Source organism: Halichoerus grypus, chromosome 8, assembly GCF_964656455.1.
Source record: "Halichoerus grypus chromosome 8, mHalGry1.hap1.1, whole genome shotgun sequence".
Taxonomy (NCBI): Eukaryota; Metazoa; Chordata; class Mammalia; order Carnivora; family Phocidae; genus Halichoerus; species Halichoerus grypus.
In genome coordinates this window covers 120,168,888-120,190,875 of record NC_135719.1, presented here as the reverse complement: position 1 = coordinate 120,190,875, position 21,988 = coordinate 120,168,888, and the positions used below count along the sequence as shown (strand labels likewise).

The following is a 21,988-nucleotide window of genomic DNA, read 5'->3' as shown; positions in this document are numbered from 1 at the left end:
CTTTCTTCCTGTCTAGAAGCCAAGTGATGCTGCAGTGGGGGGGACACGGGCTTGCCAGGAGGGGCCCTGGGCACACAGTTCAGGCTTCCTGATGGGGCTTCCTTGAGGAGGCCGTCGTGGCTGTACTTGGGATCACCTGCTTTGCAACCTCGCTTCACTTTCCTCAGCCATACATTAGAAAAACAATAGTATAGGTTATCATGAGATGAAAATACATTAAAACACAGAAGGCGTCCAGGACAGTCTTGGTCTGCCACCCCTCTGTAAATGTTAGTTATTAGTCTGATGGGTTGGTTAGATTTCCTTTCAAGTGAAGGATTTGGCACCAACTGTGGGCTTTGTTGTGAAAATGGCCGCATTGAGGTCTTATCCTTGGCTAGTCCCTCAATGGCCAGTAGTTTGTCTTAAGAGCTGAAAAAAAAGGAAAAATACGGATGGTCCAAAGGCATAGTCAATACCGCTGGGGTCTGGGGGGGGGGGTTGCCTATCCAGACAGGCTGTGTGGCAGGGAGCCCAGGTCTGAGATGGCCTGGTTCAGGCCTGTGAGCAGCATCCGCTCCTCAAAGACATTGAGTGAGTGGTGTGGTGGGCCCTGGCGCCATCCCAGTGTGGCCACAGATCTTGTTATGGAGAATACAGACTGAGGCGCAGGATCTGGGGCTCCATGTACTCGGACCTGACGCACACAGGGAGTGTGGGAGGATGTGCGGGGAGTCTTGGCCAGGCTTAGGGGCGCAGGGTCTCAGCTTGACTCACCCCTGCATCTGCTGCTCTCACTCCCAAGGCCTTTGTATGCTGGGAAATTCCTGGGGGATGGCTAAACCCCACCTCTGTCAGGCCTGAGACTCTTTTCCTGAGCAGCGAGTTGCTTCATTCTGCCTAACAACTTCCTGAAAATGTAGTCTTGCTACACTGGAGGAAGGCTAGGTCACCGACAGTGTGGGACCCTGAGTCAGCAGGATTTAACAGGGGAAGCCAGCGCCGCGGCTGCATGTGTGAAGGTAACAAGGCCGAAGTTTTAATAAAATTGTTATTTCTGTTGCATGTGTCTATGCATTAGGCACCAGTCTGCATTCCTCCAATGTCAGCATGAACCTTTTGACTCTGTCTTCTTCCCCAACAGCCGACACAGCAGGGTCAGGGACCCTCTGTCGGGGAGTGAAGCAGGTGTGGCCCAGGTACAGAGACACCCTTTGCAGACCCCCCACTGCGTCTAGCCAACGCGTAGGCCTGGCTTGTGTCCTGCTGTGTAATCAGAGCCTTTTCTTTTCTCAGCTACTTTTGGTGGCTAAGATGAGCTATGCCTTTTCGAATGTACCTGGATGCATCTTAGTTGGCTTGCTGTAAGTGGAGGGGGTTGATGAGCTCTTAGAAATTTGCTCTGATGTAAATTATATCTCAGTGGAACTGGGACCCCCTGCCCCCATGTGGCACAAAGCTGGTATTCAATAAATACAAGTAATTATGATCCCATCCCCAAGAAAAAGAAAAAAAATGTGCTCTGTTTCTAAAGGGGATCAAAATTAGCCTAAAATTCTTTTTATGGATCCCTACTTGGGATCCATTCCATATTAAAACAAAATGACAATGGGCCAAATTTTCATTGATTTTGAACTGATTTGCCATGACACTAAATTCCTGAGTAAAAAGAATTTTTGGTAAACTTCAAAGTGGGACTGCTAGGTGTTTCCCATTTATTAACCTAGTGTTTAAAGGCATCATGTCCTGATTTTCCTTTTTTTCACTTTCTCTGAGGTCCCTCACTTTCCTTCCCTGAGTTCCTTATGCAGATCTGGGGAGAGGGAGCAGGGAGCGAAAATCAGGAGTTGGTTTGGGGGTTTGAAATGGGAAAGAGTAGACATTTCCAGTTCCCAATATCCCTCTAGTCCTGAATGTCTTCTGAATTCTTGGCTGCTTCCGTGGCCTTGAAATTGTGCTTGCTTCTGCCCTGGCCCCTGGGCCTTGGTCGAGGCACCCCTCTGCCAGCCTCCTGGGCATGGGCTGGGGGGGACCATGTGTGTGCGGGGGTGGGAGCCTCACACCCTAATGGGCTGAGCTGGCCATAACGCCTGTCTCTCCCAATTAGTTCCCCAAAGGGAACAAAGCCTTATTTCTTTCCTCTCTCAGTTCCCAGGCACTGACTGGGGAAAAACAATCCTTGGCAGCTCAGGGGTTAAAAATAAAACACAGCAAGGGGGAAAACAAGCCGGGCAGCTGCAGCGGCTCCTCACAGCCCACTCCAGGCTAAACAGAGGCCCCAGCAACTCCTTGGAGACTTGAACCCTGGGCGATGGAATTTTCCCTTGCATGGAGGCTATTGTCCTCTGGAAAGGGCCAGGGCCAGAGGAGGGCCTGGGGAGCACTGATCTCCCCGAGCTCACAGCCAGGAAGCTCCTGAGAGCCCAAGGGCTCTGTCCCACCCAGCTGGGGTTGGGTGAAAAGGCACTGGGGGTGCATCCACCCCTCCCCCTTTGAGAAAAAGGGGGGTCCATTGGGGGCTTCCAAAGGCCTGGGCACCAGTTGTTACCCCACTCCTCAGCCTCAACCAGCCAGTCACTGGGTTGGAATAAAAGGCTTGGTTCCCTTGGCAACGGCAGGGTCTATGGTCTTTCACAGAGTACACGATGGGCTTGGGGGTAGGGGTTGGGGGGGCGGCATGGGGGGAGGTGAGGGGAAGGGGGGGATGGGCAGCCTGTTTACCAGCGTTGTTTGAGGGAAGCTTTTGTAGGTGCTGGCTTGGGAAATGCAGGATACCCGAAGTGTGGGGGATGCTCTTAACTGCTTCCCAGTTTCAAGCCACAGTTGGTGGTCCATGGTGGGAACAGGACTGTGTAGGCCTCACGTTGACTTCCTGGATGGCTCAGGAGAGTCAAGTAGAGCCTACCTTTATAGGTACCAAGGTCTGGCCCTGTTTTATGACTGGAGACCCCTGGAAGTGTTGATAGATGCTTGAGCCCATAGAGAGCTATTTGTGAAGCCGAGATTAGAATAGCAGGCGCCTGTCTCCTGGGTCTGATCTCGATGGACCAGACAAAGCTATTTTTAATATCAAGCAAGAGAGTTGCTGAAATAATGACAAAGTGCAGAGCCTGGGCTGATTTTGTCTCAAGCACTAGACTTTGTGAAAGGAGTTAAAAAATCTATTCACATACCGAACAGATGCGTTTAGCCTCAGTGAAAACAAGTGATAAGGGACAGGAGACCTTGACCCAGGGTTTTGGGATTAGAGGTCCCAGCGTGTTGTCACTAGCACAGAGGTGTATGGGACTCTTGGTGTAACCTTCTCTGGGGTTTTCTATGGTGAGGGCTTGAAACCTGGCATTGGCAGATAAAGTACCTTTTGCGATGTCTTTCAAAGGGGGGGCATCTACCAAACAGAACAAGAGAATCAGTAAGTTGATATGGTGGCTTAAGAAGAGAGATGACTAGTGTAAATCAGCACATTGTTCAGGAGTCTTAAAATGATTTTCTTTTAAAAAATGAGAAACAAAACAAAACAAAAAACCCACCCAGATTCCTATCTGGTGTAGCCAGGCAGGTCTTAGAGACAATGAAAACTAGGTTAATGGTTGCTTCTAGTGGAAATCTTGCTTAATTCTTCTGCTTTTGCCTGAGGATTTGGGGGTGAGGAGGGGTCAGGGGAGAGGTGACCGAGTTTCCCTGAAAGAGTGGCCAGCCCCATCATCAGTGAAGTACTTCCTCACGCACACCAGGGTCAGTTCCTTCGAATCTGAACTCCAGTGGGTGGGTCTTCTCTGAAAGACACAATTTGAGGAAACCTAGAGGGTGGGTCCTAAGATGAGGAAACACCTGGGTGGCAGGTTCTCGATAAGGAAACAATCCTGAGATACCACTGCGGCTGCTTTGCTTGCATGACCTGTGGCCAATCAGACGGCCGCCTGTTTTAATCATCACCATCAAAATAATAATAATAATAATAAAAAGGAATCACTTATCCCCTAATTAATTTACTTACCAGCTGGTGGATTGGCAGAGAATAAGTCTGAGCAATGCGGAATAATAACCCATTTAGAAAGTATACAGAGAATGGGAACCCAAAGAAGAGAGACTAGCATGGGCTTAACCACACCTGTGTAGTTGTTCAAGTACATACAGTCTCATTTAAGTTTAATGACAATTCAGTGAAGTTGGTGTGATTATTATTCCCATTTTGTAGATGAGAAGACTGAGGCCTGCGTAGGTTAATTCACTTGAGCAAGATCCCATAGCTGAAGGTAGAGAGAACTGGGTTTTGAATCCTATCTGATGATCTTAGATGCACATAACAGCCACTTTCAGATATGAAATCTCACTTGATTCTCAAAACCACTTATTAAGGCGGGAGATTATTTCTGTTTATAGCCTCAGAAGCTGAAGGTCATGGAGTTTAAGTGACTTGACCTAATCACAAGACCAGTATGTGGTAAAGCTGTGACCGCTCTGGGGCTTTTCCCACAGTGGCATGTGGCCCGGTCTCAAGTTCCATTCTTCATGCGTCTAAGAAGATTTCAACGTCCGCCATTCGCTCATTCATTTATTCATGCAGTCATTCAGCTAATATCTGCTAAGTACCTGTCACAGACGAGGCATCGAGGGGAGCAGAGAACGAATTAGATTTTTAAAAAGTCCCTGGGAGTGAAAGGATTTTGTGACCTCGCTGTCCTGTGGCTGTCAATGGAAATCTTCCCACATCAGTGCGCTGATGTGTCTCATTCAATAAGCCGATACATTTACAACGGGAGAACGAAAACAGTAGGAACTCCTGAATCACAAACAAGGCGGGGAGACCTTGCTCCTTTAAATGGACATGGTCATTCAGCAAGCTTTGGCCAGACTCACGGTGGCATGGGAGTGAAGAAGTAGAGGGTGTGGCCAAGGCTGGGGGGGCGCCACATTCGCGCAGCCCCCCAGCCACGTGAGCATTCCTGTCTCCATGACTCCATGGTGAGGGGCCCCTCCCAGGGACAAACTTCCTCCCCCTATCTGATGTCACGGGCTAGCTCCTTCCTGGACAGAACCTAAACTTAACATGGGCCCGAGTCGGGCCGTATGCTGGGCATAGTCCCTACTTACCCATCTGCACAGGATTCCTTTTTAAAGATGATTTCTCACACACAGCTACCACGGGGAAACCCCCCCTCCCCAAGTGACCGAAGTCACCATAATACGTCAAGGGAGATCAGAAGCTCTTAAAGACAAGTGGGACGTGGTTGTTGCCTCTGAAGAGCACGCAGTTTCAGGCGGGCCCATAAACAAAATTTCATCCCGTCCACATGGCCCAACATTTATTCATTCATCTGGGTCAAGGTGCGGGTTTTATTAGAGCACAAGGTGGAGGGAAGCTAAGGAGTTTTTACGAGGAAAACAGAGATGATAAAAGAATGGGGGTAGGGTGGGGAGGGGAAGACAGGCCTCTGAAGAGAAAGGGTTGGTTCAGGTATTCATTCAACACTTACATACATTGAGTGCTTTCCCTGGGTCCTGGTCCTGCTCATGTTTACCTCGTGCCCAGTGCTTAGTAGGATCCTGTGAATCGAGGGCAGGACTGGGTTGTACAGGCTCTCTCAGAATTAGGGGTTGACCTCTGAGAAGGTAGGGACTGGACAGAGAGGAACATGGACACCAGCGTTCTAATGCTGACCTCTACCTCCCTCTGCAAGGCCTGGGGTTTGGTGCTGAGAGGCACCCGGGACACACTGATGGGGGAGACCCACTTGCTCTCCGTGACAGGAAAGAGTCTAAATTTTGGAGGCTTGATTAGGAAACCCTTCACATTCTTTTGGTAAACATTGATGACCCTGTTATTCATAAATGAGACTCAAACTTTTTTTTTTTTATCTTTCACATTTTGCTAGCAATTTACTTAATTTTATTGCCCACAATCTCTGTCTCTTTTTCCTTCTGCCTAGCTTCCCCTTCTCAAATAGGACTGCTGGATTTAGCATATCAAAATACAGGACACCCAGTTAAGCTGTAATTTCAGATAAACCACAAATACATTTTTTTAGTGTAAGTATGTCCCAAAGAATGCATGGGATATACTTACACTAAATAATTATTTGTGGTTTATCTGAAATTAAAATTTAACTTAGGTGGCTTGTATTTTATCTCATGACACCGCCCCCCCCCCCCCCGCCCCGCCACCTTCCATACCTGAACCTCTTTGGATTTATTTATTTGGATTTTTATTACCTGTCAGCACGTAGCATATCTCAGGGCAAAGAGTTTCCAGGTTCGTTTTCTTCTGTGTGAAGCAGTGTCATGAGCTGTCTTCACCTCTCTTCACTAATTGTCCCCTTCCCTGATATTTCGGAAAAATGGTGTATTTCTGTGGAGTTTATTTTCTTTTAATCTATGGGGGTCCACGTTCACATTTGGCTTTCCAAGCAGGACAGTGCTAGGCACATCCCTGACATTTTCCCATGACCAACTTATATATTCCTCCCATTTGGGGGGATCACCTTTCCTCGGGTCTCTGGTAGAGACTTCAGAATGGATAACATTTAATTGTAGCACGAATCCAGATATGAAGACCCAAGGGGATTAAGTATCAGCAGGCTGAGAGTCAAGATTCTCTGATGTTTTCCCAGTTTCCTTCCTGATAATGCCCACATTAGCCAAGAGCCAAATGTTTCTTGAGCCCATAGAAGATTGATAGGGACTATAAGGCAGTGCAGGTCCATTCGATAGAATCTTTGAAGTCTATATATTTTGGCTTTTTGTATTGTGTGTGTTGTATGTGTTATATGTGCGTGTGTATTGTGTGTGTGGGGTGTGTGTGTGTGTGAGTCTGATAACAACCTAGTAAAACAACGGCAAGAGTGGAGAAGGAAATAGAGTAAGAAAGACGATACTGTGGTCCTGATAGTGCTTTCAACACAAGAAACTCCACAGTGGAGACGGTGACTGTGTTCGGAGGCTTAAATTATGATTCTTCTCTCTCTTCTGCTTTCTAAACCATGCAATATAATTCTCTAATTTTTTTTAAAGATTTTATTTTTGGGGTGCCTGGGTGGCTCAGTCAGTTGAGTGCCGACTCTTGGTTTCAGCTCAAGTCACGATCTCAGGGTTGTGGGATCGAGCCCCGTGTTGGGCTCTGCTCTCATCAGGGAGTCTGCTTGAGATTCTCTCTCTCCCTCTCCCTCTGCCCCTCCCCACCCCCTGCTCGCATGTTCCCTCTTTCTCTCAAATACTTGAATAAATAAATACATAAATAAGATTTTATTTTTAAGTAATCTCTACACCCAACATGGGGCTTGAACTCACAAACCCGAGATCAAGAATCATGTGCTCTACTGATTGAACCAACCAGGTGCCCCTATAGTTCTCTAATTTAAAAATAAAACTGGGTGCCTGGTTGGCTCAGTCAGTGGAGCATGCGACTCTTGATCTTGGGGTTGTGAGTTCGAGCCCCATGTTGGGTGTAGAGATAACTTAGAAAAAAACAATCTTTAAAAAAAACCAAAAACCCCAAATTTGAAACTGTGCTTAAATTTTCAGTTTTTTAAAAGTGCAAGGTCTTGCTATTTAAATAGCATCGACTATAAAAAGAAAACATGGCATTATAAAATTGTCAAAACATGTAAATGCTTTATAACTTTCCATATTATTTTCTGAGTAACTTTTCCATGATCCCATGATGAAATGGTAGTGTTGCTGGAACCGCAACTCATGTCTGCCTGGCTGAAAACCCAGGCCCTTCCATTGGATCATAGTAGAAATATACTAGTTAGATCTTGTAGGAGCGTGTCTGTTCAGAATCTCAGGGGTAAATCTCCAGTAAAATAGACATGGATCCAAAAAAAAAAAAAAGGAATCTCAGGGCTAAAAATCACATGGATTTCAGCACTTTATTACTAAGTTATTTCTCTATCCTTGGAAAGCTTACACTGCCTACCTACACAATAATTGATTTTCATTATTGATTCTTTTTTTTTTTTAAAGATTTTATTTATTTATTTCACAGAGAGAGATAGCGAGAGCAGGAACACAAGCAGAGGGAGTGGGAGAGGGAGAAGCAGGTTTCCCGCTAAGCAGGGAGCCCGATGTGGGACTCGATCCCAGGACTCTGGGATCATGACCTGAGCCGAAGGCAGACGCTTAACGACTGAGCCACCCAGGAGCCCCTTCATTATTGATTCTTCTGCACAAAATTTATAGGGCTTAGGAATGAGTCAGCAATGAAAAGTCAATTATAATAATAGCTACTGTTTCTTGGATGCCACGCACCAGGTACTGAGATGACATTTTCATTCGTTTCACTAATTTAATCCTTGCAATCATTCGGAGGTCAGTTCTAACCCCATTTTATAGGTGAGGAAATGGAGATTCAGAGAGTAAGAGCCTACAGCTGTAAATCTGGAGGCTGAGATTCAGAAAGAAGAGCCTGGTTAAGTGCAATAGTGTTTCATTGTATGCCAATCCTTTAAAAATTCCATCACCCTTACGGAGGGTAGTAACTCTATGCATCAGAAAAGGAGAGTACTTTCCTCCCATCCTGCTTCTCTAAGCTGTGGGTAAACAGTTCCCATCTTAATAAGATCCTTAGAAGAAGAGAATGAGAGAGAACAGCTCAGATGGAATCACAGTCCACCGAGTCGACTTAACCCTTTGGATGCCTACAATTAAACTCAGAGGCACTTACTTTCTGAAGGAGCAACAACTCTGACACCTTTCTGAATACCCTGTTAAACTGCCCCTTTCCTTGGAGATTGTGTTGTGAAGGTTTCAGAGAAAATCTGCTTCTTCATTTCTTCCCAGGCCTCGGGAGGCTCATTTTCCATATTAAACAAAGCATCATACATTCCTGAGAACGCCTCTCCCACAGACTTGTTTTGACAACCAGGAGGGAAGATGGGAGGCCGGTAGAATGGGCTGCATGAGAACCCAAGAGGATCTAGGAGAGCCCTTTCCAAAACACTGGTTGATTATTTCCAGCTCCCTGTCAAGCTGGGCTTCTCAGAGAGCAGCATTTATCAAAGGAGAGACACCCGGTTCTCTAATTACCTTCCCCCGTGTCAGAGGTGTGTTCCGAGCCTTTATCACCCTGAAGGTGACCTGTTAATGTCCATGATTCTGGCCAAAGGTTTGTTTATGTGTTTCCCTGAATAGGTTGAGCATTTATCAACCATTATTGGTATTTCATAACTCTTCCTCTTGGTGTTGTAATTAGAATTCTTTTGCATTCTCGAATTTTGACATATGATTGTTTTTGTATGGGATACTTTGGTTTCAAAACCATGCAGTTTTCCGCTTGTGTGTTTGTATGGGCATGCAAAAAAGGAGCTCAGGAGACAGGATTCTCCTAAGACTTTCAATCACAATGCTTTCTTTCCAGAAAGCCCCATTTGGCACTGTTTTGGTAATGGATTTTATAATTAGGTTATGGGTTTCCTTGCCTTTATATCTCCATGGCAGGCATTACTTCCCATTTTATACAGGCAAGGAGAGATTATTGCCTAAAATCTTCGTGATTTTGCTTCCTCCCCAGAATAGCACTTTTATCGTTATGTAGCAAGAATATCTACCCAGATTTATTTGGTAAAGATTCTATTCAAAGGTCTAGGTACTGATTAACGCTGCTTGGCCCACTGAACAATGGGTGTAACCTGGGTTTGATAAACCAAATAAGACCTTTGTCTTGTTTTGCTGGCTGGCAAAATTGCCTGTACCATAAAATCCTTCAGCCTCCAAGGGGAGGCCAGGATTCTTCTGCTATGACCTGGTTTTTCTTTCCTGTCCCTGATGGGCAGTTGAATCAAGGGCGGCACGCACTGATAGGAAAGGCCTTGAGGACGTGTGTGCGCACGCTTCTGAGCATGTAGGTGTCTATAACACACTTGTGCACATGCTCACAAGTATACCACCAGCTGGGATCCTCGTTGTGGGGGATGGGATGGTGAAGCCTCCATTTGCACATGGAATATTGTTTGTGTCCAACTCTTGCTCCAAAGCATCCACATCCTTTTCCTCACCTGCACTGGTCTGGGTCACTTTGCTCAGGTGGATGAAACAAAGGCCTAAGGAAATTCCAGCTCCAGTAGTTTCCTGAAAGAGCTCCTCTGGTATCCTCTTTGATGTCTGGAGGATAGTGAATTTGAGTATGAGACTAGACTAGTACGAACCCACCCCTCTCTTGGGAAAACCGCTTGGGTTTGTTCCAGAATGGGGTCAACAGTGTCACACTTATTTCCTAAAAATAGCCCAACTTGCTAAAAACTTTTTTTTTTTTAATGGAATCCTACTATACCATGGTGTAGGTCTCACAGCTCTCAGAATCCTCCCTGTACCTTCGGATGAATCCCCGAGAGTGGGTTCCTTGCCCCAATTCCTGACATGGATCTGGTCTTCAAGATGAGAGAAAGAAATATTAGGAAAGCCCCACTCCAGCAAATTTGATGCCTGTCCATTAGAATGCATTACTTGGAGGAACTGAGGATGCTTAGCTTGCGGGGGTGGGTGGGTACTCTCAAAGGGGAGCGGGCTTATAGCTTTAAAATACTCAAAGGGCTGCCATGGAGAAGAGGAAATAGACTTATTTAAGGGTGGAAGGGTGGAAGTTTCCAGAAGGAGTATTTTGGTTCGATATAAGAACAATTGTCTAACAGTCATCCAGCAATGAAGGGAAAGCTTTCTTGAAGGTGCAGAGAAAGGGTCCAGTCTCAAGACCCTGCATGCAGAGGACAGCAGGGATGTTGTAATGTAAATTCCAGAAGTACGTGAGGTTCAACTGATGACCTCCAACGTTCTTTCCAGCTCTAAGATTATATGATTCTATATCTGTAATTTTCCATTTCCCTATTAAGAAAAAATTTTCCACATTCAAATTTTTTTAGTATTTGATAAAGGTTGTAGGATGATTTCTGCTCTATTTGCTCTAACATGGGGCTTACCCCTTTGCTCCATGGCTTGACAAGACATAAACAACATCAGTGCTCTTTGTTGAACAGAGATGGGAGTTTACTGCTGGGTGGGAAGGTGCTGGTTACATGGGGCCTGGAGTGGAGAAGTTGGGAACTCCATATCTTGCCTCCTACCCAGAAATTCCTCCACCCAAAGGATATCTTACCTCAGTCTTGGATGGTGGACACAGCTGAAGTGGTCTGGAGCCTGACTGCTCCTTAAACCTACTACCTCAGCAGTTCCTCTAGCATTCTTCCAACCCCCTGTCAATTCCATATCCTTCTCATGGACACTGTATAATATGGATATCTTCAGGAATCCTCGGAAGCTCTTACCTAACTTGAGGACAGAGTGAACTTTCCTTGAAAGCTGACTCTCTTTCAAGTGCTCCCTCCACTGAGCTATCGTAAAAAATAAAAACCTTCTATTTAAAAAAAAAACAAAGAGAAACACTAGCCTAAACACCCATTAAGTACTAAATTATAACTTTGACTTTAACTTTTAAGTGGAATGTTCTTTTGTTTAAACAAAGTTAAATCTTTGCCTTGAAGCAAAAATTGACTGGGTGATTTTTTTTTTTTCTTACAGTTACTTTAAGAACACCCTTTCTCTCTCTTTTGGGTTAAGGGTATGTTGCAAGGAGAGTTCTAGGAGTTGAAAGTAAAATCTGATAATCCAAAAATGAATAAATGCATCCTAACTGACTTTATATCAGTGTTCACTTCTATTAGTAGAGTGTGTCAATGATCTGAGATATGAAGACCTCACCCTTGATGGAATCCCCTGGGGGACCCAATGCTCAGCTCTTCCAGCAATCAGCAAGGAGAGATAAGCATTAGCTATCAGATCCCTTTAGCTAAATTTCAAACTAAAGGCAATGAACAAAGATGTTCAAAGGTGTTCAATTAGTCACCGGAGGAATATGAATCAAAGAGACCCTGAGATACCATTACACATCTATCAGAATGGCTAAAACTTAAAAAGAATGAGATACTCAAGTGCTGGGGAGGATGTAGAGCAACTTGCAAACTCACACACTGCTGGTGGGAGTGTAAATTGGTACAACCCCTTTGGGAAACAGCTCGGCAATATCTGGTAAAGCTAGAATGCCCATGATCCAGCAATCCCATTCCTAGGGATATACCTAAGAGAAAGGAGTTCATGTTAACAAAAGAAATGTGTACAAGACTGCTTTTGCAGTTTTATTCATAGCACCCCCAAACGGGGACCCACCACAAATGTCCACCAATAGGAGAATGGATAAATAGATTGCAATGGAATCCAACACGGAAATAAAAAAAAACAAACAGCTGAAATGACTGACACCACAACATTTTTTGAATGAAAGAAACCAGACCCCAAAGAGTATTTCATTTAAAGAAAGTTCAAGAACAGGAAAAGGAATCTATGATGATGCAGAACTATGATGACTGTGGTAGGGGGTAGGAAAGGGGAGGTGGGATGAAGGACATGTTCTGTATCTCAATCTGGGTGGTGATTTCATAGGTGTATGCATTTGCAAAAATCCATCAAGCTGATAATTTAAGATTAGTGCAGTTCAAATCACAGTGAGATACCACTTCATTCACAACCACTAGGAAAACAAAAAAGACAGTAACAAGTGTTTTGTTAGTGAGGATGAGCAGGAATTGGAGCCCTTGTAGATGGCTGGTGGGATTGTGAAGTGGTTTTTTAGAAAACAGTTTGGCAGCTCTTCATAAAGTTCAGCACAGAACTACCCTATGGCCAGCAATTCCACTCCTACGAATATATTCAAGAGAATTGAAAACATCCGTCTGCACAAATATCTGGATGTGAGTGTTCATTGCAGCTTTACTCACACTCACCGAAAAGTGATAAGCACGCAAATGTCCATCAACTGATGAATGGATAAACAAAATGTGGTGTATCTACCCAGTGACATGTTCTTCAGCAATAGAGAGGAATGAAGTATTGATACCTCCTCCAACACGGATGAATCCTGGAAACATGCGAAGTGAAAGAGGCTGGTCACAAAGGGCCATATGTTGAATGATTCCATTCACGTGAGATGTCTGGGATGGTAGACAGGAAGTAGATTAATGGTTGCCAGCGGCCGGGAGCGGACGCAAGGAGGAGGGACTACTAATGCGTACAGGGTTTCTTTCTGGGGGAATGAAAATGTTCTTAAACAGTGGTGATGGTTTGCACAATTCTGTGAATATGGTAGAAACCATTGAGCCGTACACTTTAGAAGGGTGGCTCAGTGGGTTGAGCGTCTGACTCTTGGTTTCACCTCTAGTGGGTAGTGATCTAGGGGTTGTGAGATTGAGCCTGCGTCAGGCTCTGTGCTCAGTGGGGAGCCTGCTGGAGATTCTCTCTCTCTCTCCTTCTCCCTCTGCCCCTGCCCCCACTCGTGCATGCTCTCTCTCTCAAATGCATAAATAAATCTGTCTAAAAAAGGGTGAATTTTATGGTATGTGAATTACATTTCAATAAAATTGTTTTTTTAAAAAAAGATTAGTGCACTTTGTGTGTATTTACACTCAAAAGAGAGAGAGAAGAGTAAAGATGGATTCTTCAACTGAAAACAACAGGGAAAGAAATGTGAGTTAAGGAAAGAGAGAAGAGATCTGATTTGCTTGAACATCTTCCCAAAGTGCCAAGTACTTTATGTAGAGCATTTCATTTAGTTGTCACAGGAGTCCTATTACACGGGCATTTCCACATGAAAGATGAGGAAACTCTCTTCTTCAGTAACTTGCTAAAGTTTCCAAAGCCAGGAATTGGGGTCCACGGCTGTTTCTTTTCCTCCTCTTCCAGCCCTCAGGTGCCTTCCTCCAAGGGCTAGCGTTGGCCTGGGAGCTGATTTTGTCTGGAATATTCATGTGGCAGAAGAGGACCCTGAGACCTAGGCATGTGGTGTGGCTTGTACTAGATCCCACGGCTAGCCTGGGGCAGAGCTGAGTTATACCCTGAGGTACCAGTGTAGGATTCTTTTGTTAATAGTTGATAAAATTAATAGCACTGTGCTAAGCCCCTAATTAAATAGCTCTGTTTGGTCCAGTCATCTCAGAGAGCAATCTGGAAGGGCTCAGTGTAGTGAAGATATGTCCACCTGGAGCCGAGAACCCCCTACTGGGATTCTCACTCAGAGCATTTCTTGCACGGGGCATCAGAATATTCACTTCAGCCTTGTTTGTGGCAGGTTAGTGATCCATCACCAAGGGAATGGGTAAGTTAACTGTGGCAGGCAAATACTGTGGACTATTCCCAGCTTTTAGAAGCAGGGAACTACAGGTACATTCCATAATATGACAGTTTTCCTAGAGCTGGGAAAAAAAAAGCAGGCAACCAAATGCTCTTTAGCACATACTATTCATAAATTAAAAACACAACTCTCCACAAAATAATACTATATATTTTGTAAGGATATATACGTAACAAAGGCCATCTAGAAACACATTTGTGTAGTGACCTTTGGGGTGAGGGCAATGCAGTGGGCATGGTGATGCCTTGAGTAGAATAGCATGATTAGCTCAATTCTTTATCCCTGAGGCCTTGGAATTTTTTTTTTTTTTTTAAATAGCATCAGATATTTTATGGAGACAGAAAATTGTCTCCTTTATTTAACTGACAGAGGCCGGAGTTCACCTGGAAGTGTCTAAATCAAAATCTACAAACAACACCTTTCAAAGTAAGGAGAAATTCCAAAGAGAGTGGTCCCTGGCTGGGTGGTGTTCCTTCTGCAGATGCTGCTGGCCTTTCAAGGACAGCTCACAGGGGGCTCTTTACTCCTTTCCACTCTGACATTCATGACACACATCTTCTTGAAGGCAGACAACCACACTGTCTTCCTCAGAAAGCCCACTGGCCTGGAAATGGGTTCTAGGTGAGGAAAATGAAGGCACAGAATGGGAACATGATTCAGCTAAGGCAGGTATTATGGAGCTGAGTTATAGCCAAAATTTGTATGTTGAAGTCCTAATCTCTCTGTACCTCAGAAAGTGACTATATTTGGAGACAGGGCCTTTAAAGAGGTAATTAAGTTAAAATGAGGCCATTAGGGAGGGCCCTAATCCAATCTGACTGGTGTGTTTATAGGAAAAGGAAATTGGACCCACAGACCCAGGGGGTGGGGGTCAGGGACATGTGCAGAGAAAAGGGCTTGTGAGGACATAGTGACAAGACAGCCATTTGCAAGCCAAAGAGACAGCGCTCAGAAGAGATGAAACCTACCAAGACCTTGATCTTGGACTTCTAGCCCCCAGAACTGTGAGAAAATCAATTTCCATTGTTTAAGCCACTCAGATCATTGTCCACTGCCAATAATTTCTTTACAAGTGCCACAGGCCTGAGTAAATATGTAAATATGTTTAATTCTATGAGATTTTATGGCAGCCCTAGCAAACGAATACAGTAGGAATCGACAGAGCTGAGATGTAGCCTCAAGAGGTTAAAAACAAGTCTCGGTCCTCTGCCCCCTGATTAGTTAAGTTGTCCTGGAGGTCTTGTCTTAGCAAAACTCTGGGGAAGTTTTCCCATTAAAGACACCCCCGAAGATGTGTCCGCCTGGAGCCCAGAACCCCCTCCTGGGATTCTCACTGAGCCTGGGAGGCTCAGTTGGTCTAGCTTTTGAGTCTTGATCTCAGCGCATGTCTTGATCTCAGGGTTGTGAGTTCAAGCCCCATGTTGGGCTCAATGCTGACTACTTTAAAAAACAAAACAAAACCCCATCTTTTGGGAATTGGAAGAGATGACTAAGGTGGATCTCTGGGAAGAACAAGAAGAATTCAACGAACTCACCCAGTCCCAGCACCCTACAGTTAGGGAAGCCTTGAGCAGCTGGCCGACTGACAGGGCACCTGGCAATTATGGGGCCCCAGGTGAGGGGGAGTCACCATATCTGGGGAGAGACATTCAGCTGGAAGTGCCCCTCAACTGCCAATCATTCCTTTACAAGTGCCACAGGCCTGAGTAAATATGTACTTCTCATGAGCTTTTTTTAAAGACTGCTTACTCAAACAGCCCATTGTAGGTTTTTAAAAAGCCCAAGTTCCTTCTGATATCAGACCAGAGATTATTGTTCCTATATCAAAGGACCAATGAAGGTTAACAAAGTTCAGGAATGGAGGGGCTGAGTCTGGTCAATCCACAGGCTGGGGAGCTCTGCTGGTACGGTGCGCCCTAGGAAAATGTCCCAGTGGGGAGCAGAGAATAAAGGTTACTTCCTGTACTCTTGAGTTTTAGTGATGTTGAGGCAAAGCAGCACCCGGTGCTCTTGATAGAATTCATAGTGGCCACGTTCTCACTCCTCAGTGTCACCGGTCTCCTAGGAGCCAAGGAGTTTTACTGGTAAAGGAGAATAGACACTGTGTGCCTGTGTATTTGGGGGGATACCTTGTAGCAGCAATTTGGGGTATAGGGATGTGATGGGAAGGTAGGGGTAAAAATAGGCAGAAAAAGGGGGAGGAGGGATAGCTCAAGTTCCACTGGCGCCCCTGAAAGTTTTGACAACCTCCTAAAACTTGGGCTTTTTTTCAACCAGCAGCAGGCAACCTTGGGGCCTGCCTTAGAGCCTTGTTAATGATCACAGGCAACACTGTTCCCACGCTCTTACCCTATTGGTCCATGACAGACCAAGCCAAGTCCTATAGGATTTAAGGCAGCCCAAGCCTGCCTGGGCCATTTGTACTTGTTTGCTTGGTTGGTCCAGTCGAAATACCTGTTGAAGAAGGTGTCTCAGTTTATCTTGGCTCAAGGAGGTTGCCTACTTCCCATACCCATATTCGAGGCACTGTGGCTGGAACCCAGCTAGATAGTCCTGGGGCTTCATATTCTACATCTACCACTTACATGGTGTGAGACCTTGGCAAACTACATAATACGTGAGCCTCAGTTAGCCCAACCATAAAATGGGAGAATCATTTTGATTCCATAGGGTTGCCGAGAGGAATAAGTGAAATAAAAATATAAAATGCTCCTGGCACAGGGTGGGCATTTAAAAATACTAATTTCTATCCTTTCACTCAAAGGAAGTTTGTATCATCCATCCATCCATTCATTCATTCATTCATTCAACAAAAGCTTATTTATCTATTTATTAAAAATTTTTTTGGGGACGCCTGGGTGGCTCAGTCAGTTAAGCGTCTGCCTTCAGCTCAGGTCATGATCCCAGGGTCTTGGGGTTGAGTCCCACATCGGGCTCCCTGCTCAGCAGGAAGCCTGCTTTTCCCTCTGCCTGCCGCTCCCCCTGCTTGTGCTCACTTGCTCTCTCTCTGACAAATAAATAAATAAAATCTTTAAAAAAAAAAAAAGTTTAGTGTTTAAAAAAAATTTTTTTTTAAGTAGGCTCCACACCCAACATGAGGCTCCAACTCATAACCCCAAAATCAAGAGTCACACGCTCTACCAACTGAGCCAGTCAGCACCCGTGCTCAACAAAGTTTTATCGAGTGCCAACTAAAAGCTAGCAATTGATGCCCCCTGCACTTCGGCAACATGGTGGCCCAGATATCCCTGCCCTTATGAAGCATTTAGTCCAGTGGGTAAAAGACAAAGTGGAATCAGGTGTCAGGGAAATTGTGGCGTCATGTTTTCTCAGCCTTGTTCTCCGATGTCTTGTCACTTGGCCATGGGGCTAGACATGAACATGATGCTCAAGGGGAATTCTGTGAACCAACCTTGAGAACAAGACCATGGTGACTCACAACAGGTTAGTTTCCGTCAGCAGCACACAAAGGGCTGGGGACGAGGTCAGGGAGCTCAGCAGCTGTCACAACAATCAGCACCATCTCCTACTTACGTGGGACTCTTCTCCCCTTGCAAGCTAAGTGTTTTCCGGGCATTACTCAGTGAATTCTCACAGCTTCCTCAGGTGGCAGGAGGGGCGGAGGTTATTAGAGATGAAACATGCATGGCGAAAAGATAAGTGCCTTGCCTGAAGTCACACGGCCGGCAGAGGCACTGGATCCAGAATTGGGTTGCCCAACTTGGAGCCCATTGGCTCACACTCTGACCGTCAGGGCCGTGAGGTCAGGATGCTGTGTGCGGCTGTGGGAGGCGGGGCTGATGGGGGTAGGACAGCCTTCCCGCTTGTTGGTACAGTCTTCAAATAAGGGTTCTAAATCTGCACTGTATTCTGTTCAGGTGGCTCTGAGTGTTCCATTTAGGGATATCCCAGTGTCCGGCTCTTCCTTGTCCCTTGTTACTGTCCTTAGGATGTTAATACAGTGGGACCCTAGAGGCAACCTAGCCCAATCCCTTTGTGGCACATATGAGAAACTGAGGCCCAGAGAGAAGAAATGACTTGCCCACCGTCCCACAGATGGGAAGTGGCTGGACTAGGTCTGGAACTCAGCTCCCAGCCACCACCAGCTGCCCTCCCCGCTCTGCCACTGGGAGGGCTCCCAACAGTGGCCTGGCTTTACAATCCCGACCCTCCCTGTTCTCATCTGCCACTCCTGACATCCCACGTTGGAGTTCCTCCCAGCAGAGCGCCTCTTTGGGATTTCTCTTGGAGCCCTGTCTGCCTTGAGAGCTGTCTTGGGTACTAGCCACAGGATGGATGCCTGGAACTCGCAGCGAATCCTGGAGCGTCCAAGGAAGGGAGCCAGAAGCTGCTGCCATACTTGCTCTTGTCTGCAGCACCAGCTCTTCTGAATCACCTTTCTCGCTTGAGTGCCGAGTGCACTTAGCACATGTGGGAATATTTTCCGATGACAGTAACTTCTTCTCCGCCAGAGATAACATCTGCGTTAGTAAACTGTTTTACCTACCAAGCTTGCCACTTTCTTCCACCACACGGTCACACACCTCGGGGGCCTCCTGTGCTTCAGTCAGCGGCTGCCATCTTGGACAAAGCTGTCTATGGCCTCTGTCCGCTGACTATCCTGCCTCTCCCATCGTTTGCCTTCTGGAGTCTTGTGGGCCAGCCAGACAAATTACACTCTGCTTCACCCTACAGGGTCCCCACACTTGAAGCCTTCTGGTACAAATGTGGGTAGATGGCCATGGGTGGGAATGATCTACTTTTTATGCTTGGATTTTGATGTCACCTTAGCGTTTTTTGGGGGGTTTTTTGATCTTCTCTCTCTCTCTCTCAGGGTGCTGGGAGCAGGGAGGCTTAAACTTTGTAGATCCCTGTGGCCTAGTTTCTTGGTACACTCACACGGACCTCACAGACACTCCTGCCACCGGGACGCTGCTGCCGAGGACTGTTGCAGATGGACCTCCCTCCCTGCCTCCCCATTTCCCCCCAGTACAGCTGGCCTGATCCCTGCCATCCTGTAGGGGCTTGCTGCGGAGATCCCACGGCTCTGGTTCACAGGAAGGCAGGAAGGGAGAGAGGAAAGGTCCAGGTGCAGTGAGGTGAGAGATCACTGATTCTATTATGAAATGAGTCCCCTGTGGCCCAAAGGTGATGCTGTCTAGTGACACAGCTCTAAGATTCTACAAGCATGGATGGGAGGCCTTCCCATGGAGCTGTGATAGAGCGCTCAGCACGTTCTTCTCGGTCAGGAGAAATCTGCTTTGGGTATCCACTTCGTGTACTACCTGCCCCCGTGGGGTTATCTAGCACCTCTCTTCCTGATGCTGCAAGCATTCGACATTTATCTCGTCCATCTGCACGCTCTGAGAAGTGGTATTATTACCACCATCTTGCAGATAGGGAAACTGGGGCTCAGAGCAGGTGTGGCGCATGCGTGGAGTGAGGCTGAGAACACAAGTCTGACCCCAGCTTCCGGTCATACTGTATCCTGTCCTGTCCACATTCACACCTAAACCCAAACGGCAGGAAAAAATGGCTTCAGAAGGAAAATAGTGTTAGTCATTTATCTGATGGTAAACATAATTTTTGTTGACTGTAAAAAATTCCAATAGTCACCAAATTTGGGATATAGATTCCTCAGATGGGGAAGAAGGGGGAGGGATGAGTGGCATAAGGATTGTCTGGGGGCTTCAGTTGTAATAGTAAGGCTTTCTGGTTTGGGTTTTGTTTTTGTTTTTGTTTTTGTTTTTTTGGTTGATGAGTGCATGGATGTTATATTTTTCTCGATTTCCTTACTGTATATCTTAAATGCTGCACACTAAACTCAAATCACTCAAGACAATCTCCAGAGCATTAGATTATTGTTGAAAATGAAGGAATTTAAACTACTATTTCTAATACCTGGGGCATTAAGGACTGAAAGGATTGTTTAAGGAACCAGAAAGGGGTGTACTTCCAGTGAGAATGGAGAAAAGCACTTTGGCAGAGAAACAATCATGGAATTCATTATTATGAAGTCAAAAATTACATCCGGCATTCTGCAAATAGTTAATGGGGGCCTATATGTGTCAAGCACTGGGTTAGGCCCTAAAAAATAGACACATTCCTCTTCTCCTGGAGCTTTCATCCTAATGAGAAACAAAGGTAAACATAGGTCAGTAGTAAGCAAAGTCATTGTACAAACTGGGCTGACGACAATAAGAAGGGGTTTAAGTAGAGCTAACATTGCAGGGGAGAAGGCCCCTTGGAAGAGAGGAGCCCCCAGTGGACCCATCTCTTGGTCCCAAAAGGTTCCTCTGTCATCTCCTACTGCACAGATTTGAGGAGCTGCACAGCAAACTCGGGGAACGAGGCGAGGGTGGAGACAGAGCCGGTATGAGGAGGACCAAGGAGGCCTCGAAGCCCCAAACGCGACCAGTCTGGTGCTGGTTCCACCCTGGGTGTGCCCAGAGCATGTGCATTATACTCTAATGAGGGGTTGGGCCAATGGTGGTGTGTTTCTTTCTTTTTTTTAATGAGGTGCTGCTTTGCATAGATAAATACTATGATTGTGATGTGGGAACCAAATGGCAGATCATTATGCAAAAAGCACTGGCAGAGGTGAGATTATGAAACCAGTTCTGCTTGAGGCCTGCTGCCTGAGCGTGGGAACTAGGAGGTGTATGACTGTCTGCGCCTCAACCTGGGCCAACTGGATGGAGGCCGCCCTCTCCAGCTCATCTGACAGCTGGGCCAGGGCAGGAAGCACTCCTCTTCACTGTGTACCACAGATTCAGAATCCCAGGAGAGGGAAGCAGAAAGGGGAAGGCAGGTGGCTCCCCCACTGTTGGTGGGACCAAAGCTCTGCCTTTAACTGATTCCTGATTGTGGTAAAACAAGAGTGGGGGCTGTGCGTGTCCCGCATGAGGCTCCAAGATATCCTAGGCCTGGGAGGAGGCAGAGGATAGGGAAAGGAAGAATGACCTTGGTTCTGAGTGTACAAGCTGGCTTTCCAGGGTGGGTAGCTGGGTCTCAGAAGAAGGAGGTGAGGACCTGCAGGGAGATGCTACTTGGGCAGTCAGAGAGGAAAACTCCAGCAGCCTGGAGAGAGGCAGAGAAGACAGCCGAGGAGGGAGACCCAGGGTTCCAGCATCCAGACAGAGGATGCTCCCGTGATGCCTCAAGAAAGGGGGACTCAGGAGCTGCTGGAGTGGTCAACCAGCTAATAACCATAGTGCACACAGTTTATGCTTTGGTGCGCCCATCCGTCTGCCTTTTGTCAGGCTCAGAAAACCTGCTGAGGGTGAGCATTGTTGACAGCTTCCAAGAGGTCAGATCCAGGAGATATATAAAGCCAAGGTCAGCAATGCCAGGGAGGAAGACACAGCCTCCTGCATCCCAGGTGTTCGCTGCAGTGAAGGCTGCAGTGAGAGCGCCCCCTACAGAGCACATCAAGGAGAGGCAGCCCGGGGAACAGGGAGCCCAAGGGTTTATCAGGCTGGGCAAAAGCCATCAATTCTTTTACTCAATCAAGAACTATTTGTTGAGCAACTCATGTTTCCATGGAAGTGAAATCAGAATAACCTCCTTATGTTACACATCTGGAGAGCAACCAGAGTTTTCCTTGGTTCCTCAGCACACTGTTACAACATCAGCTCTAAAGAGGAAGTGAGACTGGCTAATGGTCTTCATGACATCCAGATCTCCCTTCCTACTTCTACTGGCAGAGCAGCGGGAGAGAGGGCAGCATGGGAACTGGGGGAGGTGGTTCCACCTTTCCCAAGGTCTTGGGACTCAGTGGGACGCCTCTGGATATTCCCTAGACATGTTGGGTGATGTGGCAAGGAGTGTTAATGA

At 46.3% G+C, this 21,988-nt stretch overlaps 1 long non-coding RNA gene across 3 annotated transcripts in view; it reads left to right on the top strand.

Annotated features, from left to right (window-relative positions):
* The window catches only part of LOC118551580 (uncharacterized), a 100,324-nt gene that overhangs the window by 42,062 nt on the left and 36,274 nt on the right, over positions 1–21,988 (top strand). The window contains exon 4 of one of the 3 annotated variants that reach the window (XR_013440747.1): positions 11,634–11,730. The exons of the other annotated variants lie outside the window; for them this stretch is intronic. This is a non-coding gene — a long non-coding RNA (uncharacterized LOC118551580). Of the gene's footprint in view, positions 1–11,633; positions 11,731–21,988 lie in introns of those variants that run through there. 3 annotated transcript variants of the gene reach the window in all.